Here is a 24,814-nt window from a genome sequence, read left to right as displayed (position 1 = left end):
AAGAGACCAAAATCCCCTGGTAAACGATTTCATTGGGATCCTCTCACCTCAATAGAGGCAAAATCAGAGAGAAAAGAGCCCTAAAAATAAAATTCTTAAAAGACAATGAATGGTATGGACTAGGTCCCCATGCCCAGTCAGCCTGTGCTGTGCTGTGTGACCTTGGATGAAATGCCAATTGCCTCTGAGTCTTACCTTCCTTATTCTCAAACGCAGAGAACTGAACTGGATTGATCTGCCCCCAACCCTGACTTTCAACCAAACACGACCTCACACAGTACTACTATAGACAACCTGTGCCTGATTTTTCTATTTTTCCACTAACCAGATGCTCTCTACAACCTAATTTCTTGTGCTTATTTGATGCAGAGTCATTTCAAGTGTGCCAGCCAACCCTTCCTCAACGATCCCAAGATTTCTTCTGAGCGGGGTTAGAATGTTCTGCTGGCCCGTGAAAACACTTAATTACTTTAGTTTTATTCGTGTGTATGTGTGTACTTGTGGCTGCTGAGGCCAGAAGAGGGCGTCAGACCTCCTGGAGCTGAAGCCAGAGGCTGTAGCTGGACTTGGGTGCTAGGAACCAAATTCAGGTCCCCTGCCAAGAACAATTGCTCTCAACCGCGCTCTGCTCTCAAGCTGCTCAACCATCTGTCCAGCCCCTAACTTAATTATTTTCAGCCGGACTAAACTTCGTTCACCTTGCACTCACTATGCGCACTGCGGCCAGAATTTCTGTCGTGGAGACGCAATGGATGCGTGTGTGGGTAGCTTAGATGAGAAGACCCAGGCCCAGGCAGCAGTCAGAAGGGCCAAGGCTAGCAGAGAGCAAGGACCTGAAAAGTCCCCAGGAGGAGGGTACCCAGTGTCTGAGGTCCGGAGGTAGCTGGTAGACCGACTGGGGACAGGAGAAAAGAGCAAGCTTGCGTGGAGAGCCGTATAGAATAGCTCAAACTTCAAAGCTGACTTCTCTCGGCTTGCCTCAAATTATCGAAGCCTGGAAACTAGGTGCGGGGAAGGGGTCAGTATCTGTCGTTACTAGGGGCTCAAGCCGATTTGACCTTCTAGAATTTCGAGGGTGGAGCCAGCTCTCAGGGATGCTGGCCTCCAGCCCTAGGAGCTGAAGTCTCTGGTGCCCCTCCCTGGGCGCTCTGCACTGGACCTGACCGGCTGAATCTCTGTGTGCTGACCTAGGGGCTCTGGCTTTAAAGGTCAGATCTGGGTTTGAAGCTCAAGGTAGCTGGGATGGCCCACGTGCTCAAGCAAAATCCCACAAAGCTCACAAACCTTCAGCGAGGCGGCCCTTGAGACCTGGGACCTTTTGCCGCGGACCCCGGTCGAATTTCTCCAACCTGAGAGACTCTCGTTCTGAGGCCACCTACGCTCCATCCTCCACCCCTCCGAAGGCAGTGAATTCCAGAGTCCAGGAGGCCGGCTCCCACAGGGCTTGGAGTGTGTGAAGCGGGGTGGAGGTGATGGGGCGGGGTCCAGGCTTCTAGTAATTAGCCCTCTCCAGCGGCCACCTGAACTCCCGCTGATACCCAAGAAAACTGAGGCCTTTGACTGCACCTGTGTGGTTAGTAGTCCCTGTTCTCAACATTCCACTGGTGAGACTTTAAACTACACTTTAGATCTAAGGCCTTCCAGCCGAGGCACCTTGGGGTCAGCAGTGGCTGAGAGGGGCCTTCCAGAGAGCAGCCTGCACTCACTCTCCGGGTCCCTTGGAACCCAGACAGAAGCAGACAGAAGAGGTTTGTCTGAGACCAGGACCATCCAGAGCCCAGAAAATTCCTCTCAGGCACTGCCGTCCCCAGTGGGCAGCAGGAGAATTTTCTATGCCCGTGCTTAGAAGAGAGATGGAAAAATAGAAAGAATGTAGCGATAGATAGGTCTAGAGAACTAGAGACAGGAGAGGGATGGGGCGGGGTTGGTTTGACCATCACTCCTTTTGGAAGACTAACCAGCATGTGTCTGGACTTGTTCTTGTACAGCTCAGAACAGTAGAGGACCCATTGTCTAGAGAGGTAGAAACTGGATGAGAAATATAACCGGCCCCAAGGGCATGCCTGTAAGAAGTGAAGAACGCCAGGTGGCGGTGATGCTCTCCCTTAATCCCACCAGAGGCAGGCAGATCTCTGGAGTTTGAGGCCAGCCTGGTCTATAGAGTGAATTCCAAGACAGCCAGGGCTACACAAACCAACCCCATCACAAAAGAAAGAAAGGAAAGAAGGAAGGAGGGAAGAAAGAAAGAAAGAAAGAAAGAAAAAAATGAAGAGCCCAGATGGGGACCAGTGGTCCTGCAGGCCCATTCTAGTGGTTGGTATTATGCTCCTTGACTCATCTAACTAAGTCCATCAGTCCCGCCTCTTTTCCCAGGGTTCAGATGTCACTGTGAGCCCCAGGAACAGGATTGGACAAGTACAAAAGCAGATCTTCCCTCCAGTTGTCATACAGAGTGGCCCAGTGAAAGAAGAGGTCGTAATCGCCCTTCCACATTAATAATGCCATTTGCTTCTTTTCTTGCCACTGGCTTCCAAGATCAGAGGCCCCAAAGGCTGAGCATGGGTCTTAGAGTTTCAGGTATCTGGCCAGAAACACTCCCTCTGAGCAGACCCCTCAGCTCACGGTTGGTTTCCCTACTGTAGGATTGTAGCCAGGATTCAAGACTTTTCCAGATTGCTTTCTGGGCAACAGAATCTGGAGTTTGCCAGTCCTGCTGGGCAATCCTGTCCCTGTACTTGTCCACATGTCTATCGGTATCTTGTCCATCCCTGATGCCTGGAGTTGTGGGTGGGCATGAGGTATGGAAGAAAGGATCTTCAGGCTACAAGAAAGGAAGAGACCAAGGAACAGCTTTACCAGCAGACACTGCTTACCTACCTATGGAGGGCACCCCACCTGTCCCCAGAACCTGCATCAACCCAGAACTAGTGTACATGGAGCTTCTTTTGATTCCAGTACACAGGACTAGGTTAAGGACTTTCTGGGCAGAGAGATGAGGCAGGGGGCTTGCTGCAGTAGAGAGCAGAGAAGAGGGGCTGCTGTATTCTTAGGGTGGTGGCCCCCAAAGATTAGTATCCATTTTCCATGAAATTTCTCCTTTAACCAGAGAAGAAGAAAAAGAGACCTAGAGATGGAGGGAGGAGAAGGATCCAGGGCTTCTGAGCATCCTGCTGGGATTCAAGGCAGAGAAGTCTCATCTCAGGTCTCAGGAGCCCTGCGCTGGCTGACCCACATTGCTCTGTCATTTAACAGCCCCATTAGGCTTGGGAGACGCTAAAAGCTCCCTCTGGGAGACTCTGGTTTGGGAATCACAGCCCTGGATTTTATAGGGCACTTTAATAGAGAGGTTTGGAAAGACACTGAGGGTGTCTGCAGTGTGAACTTGGACGTTTTCTGAATGGTATTTGGACCTTTTGCCAAAAATCTACCAGGGAAGAGACTCTGTGCCTCTCCTCCTCTCCTGGAGCTGCCTTGACCCCAGGCAGCTGGAGGTTGACAAGACGTGAGAGATTTGCAGATGGGGGTGTGTGACTTATCTTGACTGGATCACCAGAGAGACTGGAAGCTAAGAGATTGTACAGGGTGTGACCCCTCTTCATCAGGCTTTGCTGTTTATCTCTTCAGTCTGTCAGTCTTCCAAGCTATCAAGTGGGGACGCGACAGGAATGTCACAAGAAAAAACTAATTAAACGGGAGTATAATGCTTTGGAAATATTAAGTGTCATGTAAATGCCTAATTCGAACAATAATCTTGATGGTGGTAATTATGTTCTAAGAAGCACATTCACAGACAGCCCCATGCCGAGACCAAATGTGTCTTAGGAGGAGGTTGGGGAACCTCACTTCTTCTAAGGCTAAGTTCAGCATACATAGGTGCTGAGTTAGCCATATGGATACCCCCACTCCAAAACTACCTGGAAGGCAACACTGGCTGGACCTTGGCTTCCTTCGCCAAGTAACTGCAGCCTTTGACCCTGGAGCCAAGCTGCCTATAAAATAGAACTAGTTGGGGATGGAGACAGCTTACTGCTCCGAAGACCTGGGTTCTCTTCCCAGTACTCACATCCAGGGCCTCACCACTGCCTGTAACTGGCTCAGATACTACCTGCCTCCAAGACTGTGCAGCTCTGACCTGTTGTTTGGGATCCTGCGTTCTTGTTCATATTTGGGCTTGGAGGTAATCCTGCTTTTTGATCTTTCCTCTAAGAAGGCCAACTCAAGTTGCTGGTGAATGAAAAGGTGTGGGATGTAGGCTTGCACAAGCCTTGGGCTCTTTGCTTGCTGCCTCTTTCCTTCTGTGTTTGCCTACCCCAGTTACAATGACTTGATGGAAGGGCTCTGCCAGAGAGCTAGTCCTAAGTGGAGGAAGACTTTGAGAACACTCTGTTTCTAGAGGTATGTGAACATGGCCGGATGGCTTGGTCTTGGAGTCTTCTGGAGGAGCTTGGACAAGGCACCCTGGGATGCTCAGAGTGTGGCTGCCTCTGATCCCTGACTTGCTTTCTTCAGAGTGCATTTTTGTGGCCTCAGTCACATTTGCACCAGATCACACAAACCCAGTGTCTCTGTTCTCACAGTGTGGGGGAGGAACTGGGGCACCCATTTTGTGGAAAATAATCTCAACTTCCTTCATTTCTTTCTTCTCTTCACCTTCCCCTCCCTCCTCTCCCGCTCTCTTTCTTTTTTCTTTTCCTTCCTTCCTCCCTCCCTCTCCCCCCCCCCCCCCCTTACCCGCTCCCACTGTATAGCCCTGGCTGACCTGGAACTTGCTGCATTGAGCAGGCTGGTTTCAAACTCATCTTGATGGGATTGTCTCAGCCTCCGAAGAGCTGGGACTGAAGACGCACACCACCACCACTCTCTGCTTTCTTTTTGAGTCACTGACTCATGAAGCCCAGATTGGCATCCTGATCTCTTTGTAGCCAAGGATGACCCTGAATTTTTACCCTTCCTTCTCCCTCTCCCTCAAGCACGGGCAGGCGTGCACCATCACATCTGGTTTGTGCTCTGTTGAATGGAACCCTGAGCTTCTTGCGTGCACGTTGGCAAGCCGACCACTACTGATCTACATTCCCCACTCACGTTTAACATTTAAATACTAATGGATGGCCTACAAATCCATTTATCCTTTCCTCTCATCTTTCTTTCTTTGCTTACTACTGCCTGGAAGCTGTCTATGTAGCTCAGGATAGCCTTGACCTTACATTCCTCCTGTCTTTCTCTGCCTCCTGAGTTCTGAGGTTTAAGCCTTGTACCATCCACCACACCTAGCTTCTCTGAACTTTTTTCTTTTTAATTTTATTTTGTGTGTATGAATGTTTGGTCTATATTTATATCTGTACATCACATGTGCGTCTGGAGGTCAGAAGGGGGCATTGGATCCCCTAGAACTGGAGTTAGAGACAAATGTGAATGGCCCTTTGTGGGCTGGGAATTGAACCTGGTCCTCTGGAAGAGCAGCCAGTGGTCTTAACTGCTGAGCCATCTCTCTAGTCCTGGGATTTTTTTGATGGAAAAAGCCCTCTAACTTGCCCCTCACATTTCTCTAGTTTGATGAAACACCAGACCTCGGGACTAGCAGCTTCTTTTTAAGGTGACTTTCCCTCCACTGCCCATCTCCCTCTTCTGTCTTCTCTCTAGAAGCTTCCTTTTCACTACTGGACCCATGATTTGGGTCCCCAGTGCCTGCCAAACCAGTGGAGCTTTGAGGGCAGCTAATTGCTGTGACTCACCACGGAGGCTGTGGGGAATTTCCACCCAGAAATCTCTGGGCCTTTGAGGCCTTAAGAGTCACCACCAGACTTTAATGGGGATCCTTACCCTTGAGCTTGCTCTGATTTCACTTTCCATTTGGGGAACAATAGTAAATTCAAGTCTCCTCCGCTCACTGCTCCCTCTTTTTATCTTTATGATTCAGCTTTTCCTGCCCTGTGGGGACACCCCCTCTTCAAAAAGAGTGTATAGGTTTTATTCCAAAAGAGTGAATTCGCTTTTGAATGCAAAGTTTTCCCATTTAAATCAGCCACCAATTTGTTTTAACTTGAAATACCTTCTCTTTCAAAGTAACACTTTAGGGTTTTTGACAGAGTCTCTGTAGCCCAGGATGGCCTTGAAGTCACTGTGTAGCTGAGGATGGTTTTGAACATCTGATTCTCAGGTCTTCACGTCCTTGCACCACTCCACTTGGTTTATGTGGTAGTGGGGGTGGAGATCAGGGCAGTCAGCATGTGAGGTGAGCGCTCTACCAACTGAGAGACATGCCTGGTCCAGAATACCACTTTTCATTTTCTATTTCTGAGGAGGAATACAGGCTTCAGGGTCTTTCTGTCTGCCTTCTGCTTAGCAAACAAAGCCTTGCACACGGGGCTGCAGCACAGTGCAACTCCCACAGCCAGTTAGTGAAGGGCAGGAGCTGGCTTCCCGGCCAGCATTCTTCTCATAGGTATCCATCTGCTTCTTCAGATAAGGAGGGGGAAACCCACATAAATCTTACAAATTAAAAATATTCTTGGGGCTGGAGAAACGGCTCTGAGGTTAAGAGCATGGGCACTTCTACCAGGTGACCAGGATTAGTATCCCCACACATATGTTGAGCACATCACAACTGCCTGAAACTTTAGCTCCAGGGCATCCAACACTCTCATGTAGACTCAGTGGGAGTTTGCACCCGCAAATGCACAGACACACATCTAGGCACATAGATACACACAATCAAAAACAAAATAAATCTTTAAAAATGTATTCTTACTCTCAATGTTACAAGGGTGGAGGTGGTTTGCATGGAGATTATACACATCCAGGACCATCGGGTTGACAACCATGATGCCCTTTCCATGTCCCCTGCTTCTTCTCCTGGTTGAGGCTTCATACAGCAATCGCCTTTCTTAAAAGGAGTCTGTGTTCCTAGGACATCTGGGAAGAAAGGGTGAAAGGGTAATTAACATGACAACTTTGCTTTCATATGCTTTTTCTTTTGGTTTTATTTTTATACATGTGTGCGCACGCGTGAGCGTGTGTGTGTGTGTGTGTGTGTGTGTGTGTGTGTCCACGTGCGCGTGTGCATGCGTCTGTGTGAATGTCTGCCTTGTGCATGTGGGTGCCTGTGAATACAGAATGGTACATTAGACCCCCTGGAGATGAAGTTACAGTTTGTGATGGAACCACCTGATTTGGGTAATGACAGCTGAATTTCAGTTCTCCAGAAGAACAGTATGAACTCTTAATGGCTGAGCTACCTCCATTGTGTTTTGAGACAGGGCCCCATGTAGTTCAGGCTGGCCCCAAACTCTGTATGGCTGAGGATGTCCATGAATTTCTGGTCCTCCTTCCTCTACCTCAGGACTTGGACTTATAGGCAGGGATGGAACCCAGGGCTACATGCATGTTGGACAAACATCCCTGACCCTGAGAGAGATTTTTTTAAATGGCATTTTGGTTCCAGGAAGGGGAATGAAGGAGTTGAGGATTTGGAGAGGGACTGGGTGCTAAGTCACAGGCAGAGAGGTGGACACAGCAGTGCCAGCAAATGAAGGGTCTGTGGAGGTGTTCTGGCCCCTCGGTGGTCTGGGTGCTTTTGGATGCTGGCTTTACTAATGCTTCCCGGGCTGAAGACCCCTGGGCCCCTCCCCAGGTCTGTGTGGCACCTGTGTACCTGTGCTTGCCTGTCACTGTTGGTGCTGAGCACCGAATCTCTGTGTTTAGTACTCCAGGAGAACTGTTGGAAAAATACTCTCTTCCCCAACCCAGAAACTATCTCTAATTGATAACCACGTGTGAATGAAAATTGAGTTTCCTCCCCCGGAGTCTTACCCGGGAAACAGACCACTCTCAAGGGTGTCTGCACATCAGCAGTAGACGGCCAACAGAAAACAAACTCAACTACACCTCTGGAGGTTCCTTCTCTCATAATGTCTGTCAGGGTATTATTTTTAATTTATTTAGATATTGTTTCTTCTCTCTTTTTACCCTACAGGTCCTTTCCATGTACTTTATGGCTTCCAGCTTAGTGGTTTTTGTGGGATTCCTGAGTGTGAGAATGAGTCGTTCTCTGTTTTCTGTGCCTTCTCTTGGTCTCTTTTTCTTCCATTTGTTTGTTTTGTCCAATTCCAAAGTGTTAGTCTCCGTTTTACCATATTGTATTGTAATATACTATATGAAGTATTACCCCACAGAAGCCTGTTTGTTTTCTAAGGAGAGAAAGAAAGGAAGTGGATCAGAACGGAAAGGGTGGGGGAGTGCTAGAAGTGGAGACAGGGGAACTGGGGGCAGAATATGTTGCGTGAGGCAAAAAATCTATTTTCAATAAAAGGGGGAAAGGGAAAATACTTCTTTGTGGAAGCTGTTCTGGAAGCTTCTATTCCAATGTGGCTACCCAGCCCACCACTCCCTAGCCCCCCCCCCCCAGAAGCCCACTGTCAGCTCTCAGGGTAATACCAGCCTTCCTTTGAAAATGATTTCTTCTTGAATTCAGGCGTTTCCACACGGGAGGCTCCTCGGCATGGGGCGGGGCCTGGAAGCCAAAAGCATTCCTCCATGTAATAGCATGTTATCACAACAGCCCGAGGTAGGCTGGGGATCTTTAGAGGAAACTGGGTCAAACGTCCATAGAAATCAACAAGTTGGGGCCTGGGGAGACAGCACAGTTGGTAAAGTGCTTGCCTTGCAAGCCCAAGGACCCAAGTTCAATCCCCAGAACCCATGTATTAAAAAGCCATGCATGGTGGTGTTTGTTCATGATTCCAATGCTGGGTAGACCAGGATAGGATCTCTGGAGTCAATGACCAGCCAGCCTGGCCTACTGCCAAGCACCAGGCCAATGAGAAGCTGAAGAAAAACAGAGGACAGTGCTTGAGGGGCACTAGTTGAGGTTGTTCTCTAGCACATGCACACACACACACACACACACACACACACACACACACACGCACACCTAGAGTATATCAACATTTTTATGTGATTATATACTAATCGAATCATACTGAATATTCAGAGTTAAAAACAATGCATTATGCAGTTAACTCTGTGTTTCCCCTCATTTTTCTGCAATGTGATTGCTAGAACCTTCACATTACATATTGAACAACTGATCCTTCTTTTATGGAGACAGGGTCTCATGTAGCCCAGGCTGGCCTCCAACGCATTATGTAGTAGAGGATGGCTTTGAACTTCTCTCCCTCCAAAGTGCGAGAAGTATAGGCATGCGCCACCACACCTGTTTTTATGCCCTGCTGGTAAAAAACCCAGAACTTCATGCATGCTAGACAAGCTCTCTTTTCATATGAGCCATAGTTCCCGGCCTCTAGGTAATCCGGATGCTTCTGTAGATTTGTGGGACTTCTCATGAGTTGATAGATAGGGGGCAGCTCATGTAATCTCAGTAACATTTTCTTTCTGGTAGGTGAGGACCACGGTTGCGGAGGAAACTAGGAACCCTGTGAACCAACTTCTAAATAATGGTTTCTGGCGCCATCATGTGTCCATCTTGAGATACTACATCAACAGCCACCAATGTGCAGGTGGTTCAAGAGTTACAGGTTTCTTCGAGTTCACCAAGCCCTATGTCCCCTCCACTTCCTTTTAAATCTGCCATATGCCAACACACAGAAGCTCTGTGTGTGTGTGCGTGTGTGTGTGTGTGCGTGTGCGTGCGTGTGTGTGTGCGCGCGCGTGCGTGCGTGTGTGCGTGCGTGTGTGTGTGTGTGTGTGTGTGTGTGTGTGTGTGTTCTTGCATCTAAATTTATAGATTGGAGCTGGTAGACTATGGTTTCTAAAGGGGATGACATTATTCACAGACATAATCATTGTCATTTCTTGAGGCCAGTTCTTTGTATTTGTTTGTCTGTGTTGTGAGACACAGTCTCTCTGCATAACCCTGGCTGTCCTGGAACTCAATGTGTAGACCAGACTGGCCTCAAACTCACAGACATTCACCTGTCTCTGCCTCCTAAGTGCCAGGATTAAAGGTATTCACCCTTATACCTAGCTTTTGCATATATTTTAGAGTTTATTCTTCACAACAGTCCCAAACATTATGCAGCATTGTGACAATTTTGAAATGCTTATTTGATACACAAAACATGTCAACTATGTGTCCTTCTATAAATGAACAAGTTTAACAACATAATAATGCGTGGCTAGAGAGGCACTCAGCTGTTAAGAGCATATATTGGGGTCAAGAACTAGAGCCAAGATAGCTCAGAGACCTAGGGCAAAACCAAATACTACAGATCTAAAAATAATAGTAACAATGAAGCGATAAATGACTCCTAATGATATTCTGCTATACTCATAGATTAGTGCCTTGTCCAGTCATCATCAGAAAGGCTTCCTCCTGTAGCAGATGGGAAGATACAGAGACCCCCAGCCAGACATTATGCAGAGAGAGACCTTGGAACACACAGCTCTAAATGGATGTCTCCATCAAATCCCTCCCCTCAGGGCTCAGGAAACCCTGCAGAAGAGGAGGCAGAAAGAGTGGGGGACCCAGGGGGACAGAGGACATCAGAAGAAGGTTCTTTAAAACAACTGAGCAGGGCTTATGTGAACTCATAGAGACTGAAGCATCCTGCACAGGGCGTGCATGGATCTGCACCAGGTCCTCTGTATGTGTATTTAGTTTTCAGTCTGGTGCTTTTGTGGGATCTTGAATGTGCAAATAAGTGGGTCTCTGATTTTTGTGCCTGCTCCTGGGGACCTTTTATTTTTCTGTTGGTTTGTATTTGATATGATGACTTTTGTTTTATGTTACCATATTTTATTTTGTTATGTTTTGTTGTTATCTCCTAGAACCCTGTTCTTTTCTAATGTGGGACAGAAAGGAGTGAATCCAGATGGAAGAGGAAGTGGGGAGAGATTAAATAAATAAGTAAGAAAGTAAACAAACAAACAAATAAATAAAAGCACATATTGCATTTTCAGGATCCACTGCCCTCTTCTGGCCTCTATGGGCACTGCACCAATGTGCGTACACAATTAAAAATAAAAATAAATCTTTAAAAATCATAACAACCAGCTTTTAGAGGCAAAGGATTAAAAAGTCCATGATCATCTTGGTCGCTACATAGAAAGTTCTGGGCCAGCCAGGGCTATACAGTGAGATGCTGTCTCAGAAGGGGTGAGGAAAGGAAGGAGCCTACTAACAAGCTTTGTCAGAGACAGGCAACTGTGATCTTCCTGCAGTCACACAGCTGGAAAAGTGACAGGACAGAGTTTCGAACCCCAGGCTGCTGGCAGGTAGGTCGGGGGAGATGGCTCAGAAGTTAAGAGTACCTGCTGTTCTCCCAGGGGACCCATGTTTGGTTCCCAGCACCCACCTTAGACAGCTCACAGTGCCTGTAACTCCAGCTCCAGGGGGCTCAAGGTCCTCTTCTGGACTTCACATGCACCTGCACTCATATGCACACACTCTCACACATATTAAAAACAAGCCCTCTAGCAAATGAGCTGTAGCCCCCCCCCCCCCCCCGCCCTCCGCCAGGGTTTTCTACAGGAACGCAACCAAGAGAATGTATGTATATATATCCACAGAAGGGGTATTTCCTTTGCTATTTCTCCTAAACAAGATCACTGAGGGGTTCAAAGTAGATACCTTGGGCCCGCAAGATTGCTCAGTGGGTAAAGGCACTTGCTGCTAAAGCTAAAGACCTGAACTTGATCTCTCTCTGTCTCTGTCTCTCTTTCTCTGTCTCTGTCTGTCTCTGTCTCTCTGTCTCTGTCTCTCTCTCTCTCTCTCTCTCTCTCACACACACACACACACATTGAATAAATGGATGTAATAATTCTTTTAATTAAATAGTAAACAATACGCATGAGCAGCACCCAGAATCTTCACCGTGAGATATTAAACTCCTTCATTCACTCCTCCAGACTCAAGGGGATCTGGAACTCAGAGCTTTCTTCCCTTCCTGCCCCCCTCCAAAAACTCCATCTTCCTCTCTCTCTGCTACTTTTCTTATTGCTTTTACAAAATACCGGACGAGGGAACTTTAGGCAGGTGGAAGGAAGGTTCGTTTTGGCTCACTGTTAGTTACGGGGTACAGCCCGCTGTGGTGGGGAAGGCACGGTGGCGGCAGGAGAGAGAGGAGAACAACCCACCCTCAGCAGCCCAAGCCTCCACCCCTGAGACTGCCAGGTGACAGTTAGGTGCCTGGGAGGCTCCAGGGCCCTGGAGGCAGGGGTTGGGAAATCAGATGCCATGAGCAGATAAGAAAGGGTTATAATTAGCACATTCAACACGAAACACATGACTGCACAGATTGTCATTTTCTCAGCTCTAGCAAAACTGTCAAACAAGTCTTCGCTCACATGGAGGCCCAGTTCGTTCCCTGTCGCACCCATTTCCTTGTAGTCAAAGCAGCCGATAAAAACTTGTGCCCAGCTGTCTGCTAAGTCTGAATTCAAGGACTTGGAATGGATAAACACTCCATTTACATTAAACCTGCCTTTTGTGTGTGTGTGTGTGTGTGTGTGTGTGTGTGTGTGTATGCATTTATAAGTATATATATATATATATATATATATATATATATATATATATATATATATATCCTAGTATGTATGAGAGTATATATGCATGTGCATGTGGGCACGCATGTGTATAGGTGTGCATACATGTATGTGCTTGAATGTGGAGGCCAGATGTTAACTTCAGGCTCTGTCCACCCGGTTTGGAGACTGAGATCTTTCACTAGCTTGGAGTTCACTAAGTAGCTAAAATGCATGGTCAGCAGGTCCAGAGATCTAACCCCTGGATGGATCTGCCTTCCCAGCATTGGGATTTCAAGGCTCACCATCATGTTCAGCTTTTTATATGAGTTCTGGGGACTGAAGTCAGAGCCTCATGCTTATGTGGCAGGCACTGAGCCGTCTCTGGGTATTTCTTGAATACACATCTTTAAGGAAATCATTTTATTGAGGTCTGACTTACATCAAAGTGTGCTTTATGCCATACCTGGTGAGGTCCACCTAGATCTGGACACCCAGCATTGCAACACTCGGAGGCTTCCCCTTCCTCCCTATTCATGAATCTTCACTATAGTTGGTGCAATTAAGATTTCCATCACCCCAACTAGCGTTGCTTGTGTCTGAAGTTCCAGTGAGTACAACGATATGTATGACACACAGCCTTGTGTGTTGAGTACACTGCATTGTGGATTTGAGAGCCGACTAGGATGGTGCACACTGCCAAGGTGGGCCTTCCTCCATGCTAGTGTGTGCAGACATTGTAGAGCATTTTGCAGCTTGGTTCCTGATTGAGACCGTAACCAATGAGGCTGCTGTGAATGTCAGTGAATGTTCATTTGGTGCATATGCATGGCTCTCTGTGAGGTGGGGTGCCTGGGTTATGATAGGAATGAAGTTTTTCTTCTTTCCTTCCTCTCTCCTTCCCCCCTCCTCTTCTCCTGTAAATAGCTTAGTTGATGATAACAGACTATGGCCAAACCCATCAGTTTAGCAGTGCGTGGTAAGCTGTGATAAATATATCAAGGGCATTGCCACTGCTGTTATCAAGGTGAGAATTATTCATGACCCTGGTGTTCCTTCCTCATCCCTGGCAATCAGCATCTCCAACCAGAAGTCCCTGGCCACCACTCATTCAGTTTCTGTCTCTAGTTTTGCCTCTTCTAGAAGTTTGAGCAAATGGTGCTGCCCACACTCTAGCACTTTGTACCCTATTTCTTTCTATAAGGGGCTTTATCTTGAGAGTCCTTCATGCTAAAGTTTTTCAGTAGTTTCCTTCTCTCCCTTGCTTTCTCCCCCACCCCTATCCTTCCCTCCCTTGTTTCCTGTGTTTTCTGAGGCAGGGTCTCAAGTAGCCCAGGATGGCTTTGGACCTACTGTATGTCAGAGAATGACCATGGTTTTCTAATCCTCCTGCGTGTTGAGATTACAGGTGTGCATCACCACACTTGGTCTATACAGTACTGGGGGTAGAACCCAGGGCTTTGTACATGCTAGGTATTTTGGTTAGGATTTCTATTGCTATGATAAAACACTGTGACCAAAAACAACTTGGGGAAGAAAGGTTTTATTTCATCTTACAGTTCGTAGTTCATCACCCAGGGAAGTCAGGGCAGGAACCTGGAGGCAGGATCTGATGCAGAGGCTGTGAAGGACTGATGCTCGCTGACTTGCTCCTTATGGCTTTCTTAGAGCACTCAGGACCACCAATCCAGGGATGGCACCACCCACAATGAAATGGTTCCTCTCACACCAACATCAATCAAGAAAATGTATCACAGGCTTGCCCTTAAGCCAATCTGGTGGAGCATTTTCTCAACTGAGATTCCCTCTTCCCAAACTGTAGTTAGAAGTTTTCTTTTCCTGCCTGTCCTGCAGCCACTCAGACCCAAGTAAACACACAGAGGCTTATATTACTCACAAACTGTATGGCCTAATGGCTCAGGCTTCTTGCTAGCTAGCTCTTATAAATTAACCCATTTCTATTAATCTATGTTGTGCCACATGTTCTGTGGCTTTTCTGGTCAGCTGGCATCTTGCTTCTCCCTTGAGGCAGCTGGTGTCTCTCTAGACTCTGCCTTTCTCTTTCCTGTCTCTCTCCTTGGTTTTCCTGCCTACCTCTAAGCTGCCTTTGCCATAGCCAAAGCAGCTTATTTATTAACCAATCAGAGCAACACGTATTCACAGCATACATAAAGACAGCACACAGCACCAAATGACTCTAGCTTGTGTGAAGTTGACATAAAACTAGCCCACATACTACTCAAGCATTCTACCAACCGAGCTACATCCCCATCCCCCGTCTTTTCATTTTCTTAATAACATCTTTGGAAGAAAACCGTTTTCAGAGTAACTGTATTTCTACACTCACATAACATTTTCAAAGGTCTCCAGTGTTCATTGTCACTCTCTATATACCCTCCAGTACCCTGCCTTCATTTTCCCATCCCTTTTAACCTTCCTGCTCCATTATTCCCCTTTCCTCCTCCATACAACCTGTGTTCTAGTGTCCCTCCTTAAGACCCCTCCCCCCTCTTACTAATCTCCTGCCTTCTGTGGGTACTCAGACTCAAACATGTATCTAAGGATTCAAAGAGAGGACACACAGACCAGCATTTATCTTTCTGGGTCTGGGTGACCTCATTCAGAATGTTTATTTCCAGATCCATCCATTTACCTGTAAATTTAATAATTTCTGTTTTTCTTTACAGCTGAGTAATATTCCATTGTGTATACATAGCACGTTCTCATCCAGTCATCTACTGATGGACATTTTGGCTGTTTCTATTTCCTGGCTATTACAACTCATGCAGCAAAGAATGTGGATAAGCAGGTATCTCTGTAGTACACTGTGAAGTCCCTAGGGACTATGCCCAGGAGTGGTATAAATAGATCATAAAGAAGGTCTGTCTCTAGCTTTTTAAGGAACCTCCATATTGATTTCCATAGTAGCTGTACTGGTTTGCACTCCCACCAATATTGGATAAGACTCTCCTTTCCCTGTGTCTATGCCAACATATATCATCATTTGTTTTGTTTTGTTGAGACAGGATCTCACGACATAGACCAGGCTGTCCTCAAACTCAGATCTGCCTGCCTCTGCCTCCAGAGTGCTGGAATTAAAGGTGGGCACCACCAGTGCCTGGCTAATTTGTTTTTCTCATGGTCTATTAAATGCATAGCCAGGGCCAGGTGTGGATTATCTCTTTCCCAGTTGTTGGTAAGTAGGAACCCATAATCTGCCCCCTAACATTACAGGCTATTGCCATTGCTATGGATTACCCTCCAGAACTTGACAATAAGAGTCCATTTCTGAAGACACCACATACTTGAGTCATAGAACATGAAGAAATCAGGATGGTACTGACCTGGAAGCTTCATGCCTACCAGCTGGTTTCCATAAGTGCTGCAAGGTTCTACACGTGATAATTATCACCCAGCTGCAAACACGGTGAGCTATAGTAATAACGGGCCTGGTAAGATATGCCCACTAGGAAATAGTGGCACAAATGTTACAGGAATAATCAATTATTTCCCAATTGTATTTAAAGCCTGCTCCACAAGACAGAGCTCATGTCTGGTTTCATTGCATGGGCCAAAAATCTGTGGTTGGCTAGGTCACAAGACCTAGGGAAGAACCTAATACTATTATTCTGCCAAATGGATGTAGCATTAAACTGCTCCATGCATTTTATTTTTATATCCATACATCAGTACCATCTCTCAACGCTCATCAGAGATGCTTCTTTTCACCGCAGCTGATGAACATACAGAGAAGAAGAAAATATGGAGTACTAGCTCTCAATGGAACAGCTCTATCACAGGCCTTCTCCCAGTGAGCCGGGATCATCACAGAATGGATGGGAAGATTGTTGGAGGGATGTCGTCAGTAAAGCAGTGTTTGCAGGATGTGACGACACATGAGTTGCATGCATGAACTCACAGCAGCTGTGACTGTGTGTACAAGACCAGCATAGGATCAAGCCACCCTGAATCCCAGCAGGGGTGAAGGAGGGTCTCAAGCAGTACCCACACACACAGTGGGCACTGGTGACTCATGGTTGCCGAGGGAAGGAGAATCAGTTTCCTTCAGGGATTTGGCTCCTAAGAGGCTACCCATGTCCCAGTAGATGGTGGTACCCTGTGCACACATTGGTAGTACTCAGTAGATTCAGTGGGTTAAAATAATAGCACATGAAGTTGGTGGGTGGGGGGTGGTTACCAGAGAGGAAATGGGACTGGATTGGATCCAAATACATATGCATGTATAAATTCTCAAACAATGTAAAAAAAAAAAAATCTTTGTTCTTGGTGTTAAGTTCAAATCCAGGGACTCACTATGCTGAGCAAATGTTCCATCTCCCGATCCATAATTCTAGGGATAAAACTCTGTAGTTTATTGATTTATTTTATGGTCCATGTATTCTTCTTGCATTTTATTCAAGAAATTCTGTACTAGCTCAAGGCTACCACACCCCCCATGTTTCCTTATATCATTTTAAAACTACCAGCTATTGTAGTCATGCCTCTGATCCACATCTAGTTACATCTTCAGACGATGGTAAGAAAGTCCTGAGGCTTAGGAAAACCCATTTCCAATTTTTTCAGTACACTTGGTGAGGAGATCATCTCTCCCCCACAACATTAATGAACTTGTCGACATTTTATATGTATGAGTGGTTGGGTAGAAGACTTGCTAGGTTAGGGGTCTTACTGTGAAAGTATGAGACCTGAGTTCAAATCCCCCATTTCTGGTTAAAAACCTGGGCATGGCTTCCAGCACCTCTAACCCCACAGCTGTGAGGAGCAGAGACAAGAGAATCCTGGGGCTGCCGACCTAGCTCCAGGTTCAGTGGGAGACCCTGTCTCCAGGGAATGAGACAGAGAGTGACAGGGCAGAACACTCAGCATCCTTCTCTAGGCCCTACTTGTGTGCAAGGGTGTTTTCACACACACACACACACACACACACACACACACACACACACACACAAATACACCAAAAATTTGCACACAACGCTGAAAATGTACAATAGGGTGTAGAAAGACCTGGGCTTGATCTCCAGTGTTTCAAAACCAGGTCAGGAAGTATACATTTGTAACCCCAGCACTCAGGAAGTGGAGGCAGGAGGATCAGAAGTTCAAGGTCATTCTTGCCTACACAGTGAGCTTAAAGCCAGCCTGAGTTACATGAGATCCACTCTGTCTCTCTGTCTCTGTCTCTCTCTTAATTAAACATAGTTAACTGGCTAGAAGTACTTGATGCTCCATCATGAGGACCTGAGTTCAGATCCCAAAACCCATAAATGCCACACATGGGGATATATTTGCACACATATCAATAAAATAAAATAATTTTAAAAGTTTGAATATAAATTATAAATATTATATAGAGACATTATACATTATAAACATCTGTGTGGTAGGCTGTTGGGGAATTAAATGGGACTTTGAAAGCACTCTGCAAATGGATGCACACAGTAATTACAAGTGTATATTTGCATGTTTATAATGTTAATTTATTATGTATAATCATTTCTGTTAGCTTTCTGCCAAATAGACGCACCCTACCTCTTCTGAGCTTGGTGGTTGTGAGGGCTGATGGGACACTCAGCAGACAATTCAGTGACTGGAGAACTTTCTCCTCCCCAGGTAGCAGTAACTCCTTCAAGGTACTCTGGAAAGGGTGTGAGCTCCCACAGTCCTGTAACTCCTCCTAAGGTCTGTGACAGGAAAGGTTTCAACAAGATGGTTAATGCTAATACCCTGTGTAAAACAATAAGGAAAGTGATATGTTGCTTTACTTGTGAACAACACAATCTAGAAGCCCCCAGGAGGAGAGTCCCAGTGAGGAACTGTCTAGATCAGATTGCCCTGAGGCATGTCTATGGGAGACTGCCTCTGACTGACTTACTGAGATGGGAAGACACAGCTTACTGTGGGCAGCACCATTCCCTAGGCAGAGGGTCCTGGGTTGCATCAACGTCCCTGCTTCTCTTTGCAAAAAGAAAAAAAAGAAGCCAATGTTACTGAAGATGAGGGCAAATGGACACAAAAGGTATCACAAACTGGCTGCTATGTTTAATCTTGATTGTAAACTTAATGGGATTTAGAATTAAAATGGAAACAAACCTTTGGAAATTTCTATGAATAAGTTTCTAGACTGGATTAATTGAGGGGGAAGACCTGCCCTATGTGGGCAGCACCATCCCATGGGCTGGGGTCCTGAAGTAGGTAAAAAGGAGGAAGTGAGCTGAGCACAGTGTCCTGTGCTTCCTGACTGTGGTTGCCATGTGACCCGCCGCCTGAGGCTCCTGCTGCCGTGACTTCCCCGCCATGATGGACTGGGCCCCAAACCGTGAGACAGATAATGCTTCCCTCCTTAAGTTGCTTTTGTCAGACATGTTGTCACAGCAACAAGCGAGGGACTGAGACTAACCCCTGAGGAAGCCAGACTTCCCAAAGCACATGCTGGGGGTGTGAGTAAAACCTATTTAAATAGATGTATGTTGGAGCCCAGCAGCTTCATTGTTAGGATTCTGGTTCAAGAAGTTGAATTAGTGCTTACACTAAGTAATTTGAAAAATTCTCAATGTAATTCTATATTCGTAAAACTAGAGAAAAGTGGTGTGCTGCGGGTGAGAAATCTCTCCTGAAGGTTCTTGTGTTGAAATCTTGGTTCTTGGGGGGAAAATAAAGGAAGAGAGGGAAGAAGGGAAGGAGGGAGGGAAAGAGGGAGGGAGGGAGGGGGAAAGGAGGGATGGAGGGAGGGAAGGAGGGAGAGAGGAAAGGAGGAAGAGAGGGAGGGAGGGAAGGAGGGAGGGAGGGAGGGAGGGAAGGAGGGAGAGAGGAAAGGAGGAAGAGAGGGAGAGAGGGAAGGAGAGAGGAAAGGAGGAAGAGAGGGAGGGAGGGAGGGAAGGAGGGAGGGAGGGAGGGGAGGAGGGAGAGAGGAAAGGAGGAAGAGAGGGAGGGAGGGAAGGAGGGAAGGAGGAAGAGAGGGAGGGAGGGAAGGAGGGAAGGAGGGAAGGAGGAAGAGAGGGAGGGAGGGAGAGAGGAAAGGAGGAAGAGAGGGAGGGAGGGAAGGAGGGAGGGAGGGAGGGAAGGAGGGAAGGAGGGAGAGAGGAAAGGAGGAAGAGAGGGAGAGAGGGAAGGAGAGAGGAAAGGAGGAAGAGAGGGAGGGAGGGAGAGAGGAAAGGAGGAAGAGAGGGAGGGAGGGAAGGAGGGAGGGAGGGAGGGAGGGAAGGAGGGAGAGAGGAAAGGAGGAAGAGAGGGAGAGAGGGAAGGAGAGAGGAAAGGAGGAAGAGAGGGAGGGAGGGAGAGAGGAAAGGAGGAAGAGAGGGAGGGAGGGAAGGAGGGAAGGAGGGAGGGAGGGAAGGAGGGAGAAAGGAAAGGAGGAAGAGGGGGGGGAGGGAGGGGGAAAGGAGGGAGAGAGGAAAGGCGGAAGAGAGGAAGGGAGGGAAGGAGGGAAGGAGGGAAGGAGGGAGGGAGGTAGAGAGAGAGAGAGAAGAGAAGAAAAAAAAGAAAAAGAAATCTTGATCCTCAATTGATGATGCTGTTTTGAAAAGTCGTGGAATCACTGGAAGGTGGAGACTCTCCGGAAGAAGTCAGTCATTGGTGGGCAGGCCTTGGGGTTCTTTAGTTGGGTCTCACTTCCTGTCTGCCAAGATGTGAGCTGTTGAGGAGTCCCAGCTGCACACTCCTGCTGTCAGAGCTGCTGCTGCTGCAATGCACTGCCCCCCATAACTGTGAGCCAAAAGAATTCCTCAAGTCACCAGTGTTTGGTCACAGCCACAAGGAAACGAACTGACACCGTGGCAGCTCCCAAAATACCCAACTATCAGGTAACCAAATTACGGTCTATTTCTGCAACAGATTTTCCAAAGACAAATTCATTTATTTTTGTTATATATGTGTGTGTTTATGAATACCCTGTAGGTGCAGAGGTCAAGGAGGGCTCTAGATCCTCTGGAATTAGAATGACAAGTGATTGTGAGCTGTCCAATGTGGGTGCTGGAACCAAACCCAGTTTCCTCTTGAGGAGCATAAGTGCTCTCAACTGCTAAGCCTTCTCCACAGCCCCTGTACTAGAATGTTTTCCCTGGTTTCAAAGAGTGGATGTGATTCAGGTGTACACTTTTCATCCAGGGAGTGCTTGTTGGTGGCACTGGTCTATGGTGGAGAGCTAGAAAGCCAGGATCTCTGTGCAGCTTCTAGACCAGCAGGGAAATGGTCTACCATGACAGTCTGGATGAGATGGGAAGATGTAAAGGGTGAGGTGTGGCTGGAGCATGTGGCAGGAGCCAGGTCAGCTGTGACCTGGATTTGCAGCTTAGGTCATGTCAAGGCCCTCCAGTGAGGAGTAGTTCATAGCTGTGACCCGGAGGATGAGAAGAGAGGCAGAGGCAGAGGCAGAGATGGATGGGCTGCTGAAGCTGGGATGGAAGATACTCCCAGCATGAGTAGTAGGACGTTCCTGTAAGACTGTGAGCTAAAGAATGACTGACAGGGGATTGCTCAGCCAGCCAAGGACTTGCTGTGAAGGCGTGGGGATCTCTGCCCGGTCCTCAGCATCCACATGAAAAGCTGGTCTCTGCTGTAATCCTGGCACTAGGAGGCAGAGACAGGAAGATCCCTCAGCCTCACTGGCCAGCTACTGTAGCTGGATCAGTGAGTTCCAGCTTCATTGAGAGATTCTGTGTAGTGGGTAGCCATCCCAGCATTGGCCTGGAAGTTCCAACCCCCACTGAGGCTTCGGTAATGGTCACGCCCACAAGGCGGGGCAGAGGAGGAAGCGGAAGACAGGATCGGGAAGAGCTCTGTCTCTTGGTTCCCGGACTCTGGACGCTGGAGGTAGACCGAGCAGAGTTCTCCAGAGAACACCGCCGGACTGCGCTATACCCTTGCCAGACCCTGTAACCTACCCCTTCATTTGTAAGTTACCCCACAAAATAAACCTCCCTTTTAACTACGTGGAGTGGCCTTAATAATTTAACCAATAATTCTGTCTCAAAAAGCAAGGTGGGCAGTGATTGAGGAAGACCCCTGAACTCTGCTCTCCATGTCTCCACACATGCATGTGTGTGCACACACCCCCCACACACATATACAGACATACACAGACATGCACAGCAGAGAATGCACATAGTCACACAAATTCACACACACACACACACACACACACACACACACACACTCATACACTCACACACACTCTCACACGCACATATATATATACTCACACACACACTCACCCCCAAAGAGTGAGCAATCAGGCTCCTTTTTGGTAGAAGGCTCTTCATGTGGGGTGGAGAGTGTCTTGCTGGAAAGCATAGCTGTGCATCTGCCTTCCCCGTGCTCCTAGTCCTCCTTATCCAGGTCAGCACTCTACTGCTGCAGCTGTTGGCGACTCCCTCCCAGCTCATCACCTTCTCTGTTCACAGCCTTGTGTGGTTTGCAAACCTCTTTCCTAGACGCTGATAGCTTCCTGTAGCTTACTCTCTACTTCCGGGTGTGTTCTTGTGGTTTTCCTGCTTGTGAGTGGAGCTGTTCGTAGAAATAGATCAGGAAGCAGGGCAGGGGGCGGGTGTGTACTAAGGGGTTTGAGATGAAAGACCCAGATGTGCATAACGCTGCAAGGAACAGATGAGGTCCTTCAGGAACGGTCCCTGTGTCAAAATCATGTTATTTATGACACTAGGTATCAAGAAGTGGACCAAAGCCTGGCATGGTGGCACACACCTTCACTCCCAGCACTTGGAGGCAGAGGTAAGTGGATCTCTGTGAGTTCAAGGCCAGCCAGTCTACTTAGCGAGTCCAGGCTCACTAAGGCTTCATGGTGAGATTCTATCTCAAGGAAAAAGAAAAAGAGATGGGCACATCACTTCCCCTCTCAGCTCCAGGGTCCCCTTTTATGAAATGAGAACTGGGTAGGGTGATTCCGGTAGCTGACTTACCCTACCCCCCCCCCCCCCCGGCTTGGAGAAGTGTTAAAATCCATCTACAACCTCCATATGTTCATTCTCTTCATCCACAGGTGGAAAATCTCCAGTCCAGTATTCCAGCCTACCCCTTTCTGAGCTCAACACCACAGCTTGTTCTATTAGAAGGCCAGTACAGATCACTGGGTTAGCCATTTACTCTCTAGTGAGAAAAGAGCACAGAAGGACCAACTGATGCCATAGCTCACCTTTGTAGAGGCCCAGACAGCAGAAGCCCGAGTGATGGACTGGCTTGCAGAAGGTACTGACTGGTTCTGACAGAACAAGGTCATTTGCCTCAGACCCCTTTTAGTTCCCTGACCACGTTGTATTCACACCATCTGGTAGTGGGAAAATAAGCTGCTGTGTTCCCGGCCCCAGGGACAAGGGTGTTCCTCACTAGAAGAGAACACTTGAGGATGCTGATGGAAAGAAGAGGCCTGGAGCTGAGTGCTCACCCCTCAATGATGGAGAAGGCGTAAGCTGCACACAGTTCACAATCCTCAGCATTGAGAATACCGTTAGAGCGACCTCACGGTCCTGTCACAGAAGCTGGCTCCTTATTTGTCTGTGGTCTGCCTAAATTCAATGGCTCCATGTTGGAGTAACCAGTCCTCCCAAGGGGGCAGGGGGATGTCTTAGAAGTTTAGACGGGAAACACTGTCCCTGCAACCAGGTCAACAACTAGACCAAAGCCCCTGTGGCCTGCCAGAGAGTGAGGCTCATCTGTGTGGCCTAGGGAGGGACAAGTGGGGCTGAGATGCAGGAGGCAGGGGTAGAGTGGACTCATGAGCTCCTGGAGAAGCTGGGCTGCAGAGGTGCAGAGGGGTGCAGGGCTCGAGAAGTGAGGTAGACTATGGAGTAGGTAGCTAGGGAGAAGGGTCGGTGGGTAAAGCATTTCTGTGCAATTATAAGGATGCGAGTTTGAATGCCCAGAACCCATATAAAGCCAGATGGTAGTGTGGGGCTGTAATCCTGGTGCTCTAGTGTGAGACAGGAGAGTCAGTCCTTAGATGCTCACAGGCTGGCTAACCTAGTTCTGCGGTGTGAAGCAGACAACAAAGAAACTCACCTCAAAGAAGATGAGAAATAAGATTGGACACTGGAGCTTGTCCTATGACTTCCACAAGTGCACCGTGGCATCTCTCCACAGTCCACTGAGTGGATCTCCCGACCCAGGGGATGAGGAGAGATCCTCTCCCTACCCTGTCATTGTCTCTCCACCACCTTCCCATCTTCCCATCCTCCCCACTCACTCCTTGACTTTGGGGTGGCTTTGCCCTGTTTCAATATTAAGATGGCAAGTGGGTTGCATGGGGTAAGAAACCATCAGGGGCAATTTCTGGAACTTTTTGTTTTGTTTTGTTTTTTCAAGACAGGGTTTCTCTGTGTAGCTTTAGAGCCTGTCCTGGATCTCGCTCTGTAGACCAGGCTGGCCTCGAACTCATAGAGATCTGCCTAACTCTGCCTCCAGAGTGCTGGGATTAAGCCCAGCAATTTCTGGGACATTGAAAGCAAGGTAGTTGGACAAGAAATCCAGTCCCCCTCATATAAGTTGTGTGTGTAGACTGGAGAAAGGATTTTGGGGTGTGTGTGCATGTGAATGGAGTGAAAGGTCAACCTCAGCTGTCGTTCTTCAGGTGCTGACCACTTTGCCTTTTGCCACAGGGTCTCTTCATTGGCCTTAGCTGTCTGAAGTCATGCCGGGGATCCACATATCTCTGCCTCTCAGGCACTAACACTGCAGGCATGTGACCACTGTTCCCAGCCTTTCACATAGATTCTGAGATCAAACTCAGGCACTCATGCTTGAAGAGCAAGCACTTTTTTGAGTGAGCCATCTCCCCAGCTCCCAGGCTTTGGGTTTCTGTGTGCCTCAATTTGGCATGTCTAAAATGGAAATGGAAGTCTCCTGGAGACTGGAACGATGAGCCTGGTCCAGGCGGCCTGGATGCAGCAGAGTTTCCACAGCCGCCTCTTGACCACTGTGCAGTTCTGACCTTTTCTATTCTTGTCCCCTGACAAGCTATGTGTGTGTCACTGGATGAACAAACTAACTCCCCTATGAAGTTCCAGCACAATGCTGGGACATTTGGACACAACAGAGGTGGGGATAGTCACCCCCTTAAACTCTGTGGGCATCCATAAGCTGTAGGTATCTGCTGGTATTCCCTTCTCAGCCTGGTTGACACTAGGGCCCTGAGAGGTAGAGATGGGGCTAAGGGTGGGGACCATACACTTACAAGCATCAGCAGGCTCTTGAGCTTGGCCCTGAAGAGCCACCTTGTTATCTGACTCCCGTGATTCATAGGGTGTTGACAGGTGTCCTGGCATCCTCCTCCACTCTGCTCTTGGCTGGGAGCCAAAGTTAGCCTGCT

General features: G+C 47.7%; 1 protein-coding gene across 1 annotated transcript in view; it reads left to right on the top strand.

The window, feature by feature from the left end:
- Marco (macrophage receptor with collagenous structure) overlaps window positions 1–24,814 on the top strand; it is a 112,111-nt gene that overhangs the window by 3,732 nt on the left and 83,565 nt on the right. The window lies entirely within an intron of this gene.

This window comes from Onychomys torridus, chromosome 11 (assembly GCF_903995425.1).
Source record: "Onychomys torridus chromosome 11, mOncTor1.1, whole genome shotgun sequence".
Classification (NCBI taxonomy): Eukaryota; Metazoa; Chordata; class Mammalia; order Rodentia; family Cricetidae; genus Onychomys; species Onychomys torridus.
Note: the sequence above shows the minus strand (reverse complement) of the source record. Positions and strands in the feature narration are given on the sequence as shown.